Below are 1,705 nucleotides of genomic sequence, written 5' to 3'. Positions count from 1 at the left end.
TGTTATTTGTTAATGTTTGAATAAGTTGCATTTGCTTTTAAGTTATATATATACATGCACAACATAACAATAACAGTCGATTTTTACTAAAATATGATTTTATGAAATATCTTTATTATTTAGGTCCAACAGTGTTCTTTTTTAGGTATGTTATTGTTAGTTGTTAAATAATTTGAGTTTTTACAAGTAAGCCCAGAGCAATACCTTCGATTGAGAGCAGAATAAGTAGCTTAAGTTATACTTAAACTTTAAGTTAAAGTTAAACTCTTTAATTAACTAGATAATTAACTATTCAGACTGGAGAAGTTGGGGCATTACGAAGTTGTAAACGCAAAGCGCACGCGGCACAGACAGTGTGTAATTGTAATGTAAAGATAAGTACTACTACGGTTAGTTAACACTTTCTACAAACAGTAATACTACTAGTAATACTAATGCCATGTAAATTATAATGGTAATACGCAGTAACACTAACAGTACTCTTAATCTTATTCTAAATCTACCGTGGTTTCCACCACATTCTAACCGAGGAAGTCATATATGTATATCGTACGCGTATATCACACTAATATTTCAATTAATATGCGAGAAGTGTTTCCTACCTTTTCACTAGAACATACATAAAAAAAATTACTATCGTATTATGTGCATTGCTGATTACGAACACCCATGCCTACGTTCTACGACGAATTAACGCCATTAGTCATGTACCATTCTTGCGTCTTTTAGTTTGTGATGTTAGCCACAGAAAGGTCATATTGATTAAAAATGTTGAATAAAATATCTAAAGAATGTTAAAAGCAGCAGAATTTAAATTATATTAAAAACTTATTCATATTATGATTCCATATAAGTAATTTACAAGTTCACAGGTTGTGTAACTTCCAATGGAACAGAATATTATTAATTATTTTTTCAGTGTAAAAGTTATCAAGAGTAAAGGTGATATGAAACAGATCTGAGACAATTTTAAAACGCATAATTTGCAATCCAACATAGGAATTTACGTAAAAAGGGGAAAAGAGTAATAGGACCTAATTGGCTTACCAAAGGTACAAAGGAAAAAATCAGGGATAAATTTTATGCATTAAGTTTAAGAAGTTTAAACTGAGAGATTGGTTAGAGATCTACAGAAGTGTGGTAAATATGATTTAAAAATAGAAACTGGGAAATCGTGAAAAGCTTATGAGAAACAACTGGCAAAATTTTAAACTATCGTCAATGATTTTATTTAATGTGTTAAAGGTAAACAAAATGTTGAAGTTGAGATTAGACCCTCAAGCTTTTTGTTTGTTTAAGAGAAACATCACTTTGAGCTTTCTGCTATGTCCACCGCGGGGAATCAAACCTCGTATTTTGGCGTTGTAAGTCGGGAACGTATCCTTAAGCATACTGATGGCTGAGAGCTTAAATGTTGTCTTCTCTTTTGTTTTTACAATTCTCCTGACGTTAGCAATAATTCCGATCCTGAGCATTCCATGGGAAACATTGGAATTGGTCAAGATCTTATAGATATTAATTCTAAAACAATCGCTTATAATGTGAATGTTTTAAAATATCATTTTCTTCAACATACTATTTATAAGGTTTTTTCTTCTTTCTTAGAGCTAAGTAAAATGCCATTAAGTATTGTTACGTCTCTGTTCGTTTGATAATTTCCCGTAAAAATTCTTCCCGAGGAACTTCAGCGATACAAGTCCTTTCT

General features: G+C 31.2%; 1 protein-coding gene across 2 annotated transcripts in view; it reads right to left on the bottom strand.

The window, feature by feature from the left end:
- Positions 1-756, bottom strand: part of LOC106468837 (uncharacterized protein C2orf42 homolog) — an 80,901-nt gene extending 80,145 nt beyond the window's left edge. For both annotated transcript variants that reach the window (XM_022397197.1, XM_022397199.1), the window contains exon 1: positions 603-756. The gene's annotated coding sequence lies outside the window, so the exon portion shown is untranslated. The remainder of the gene's footprint in view (positions 1-602) is intronic.
- Between the last annotated feature and the right edge of the window lie 949 nt (positions 757-1,705).

Source organism: Limulus polyphemus, unplaced genomic scaffold, assembly GCF_000517525.1.
Source record: "Limulus polyphemus unplaced genomic scaffold, Limulus_polyphemus-2.1.2 Scaffold3184, whole genome shotgun sequence".
In the NCBI taxonomy this organism is placed as follows: domain Eukaryota; kingdom Metazoa; phylum Arthropoda; class Merostomata; order Xiphosura; family Limulidae; genus Limulus; species Limulus polyphemus.
This window is presented reverse-complemented; position numbering and strand designations above follow the sequence as displayed.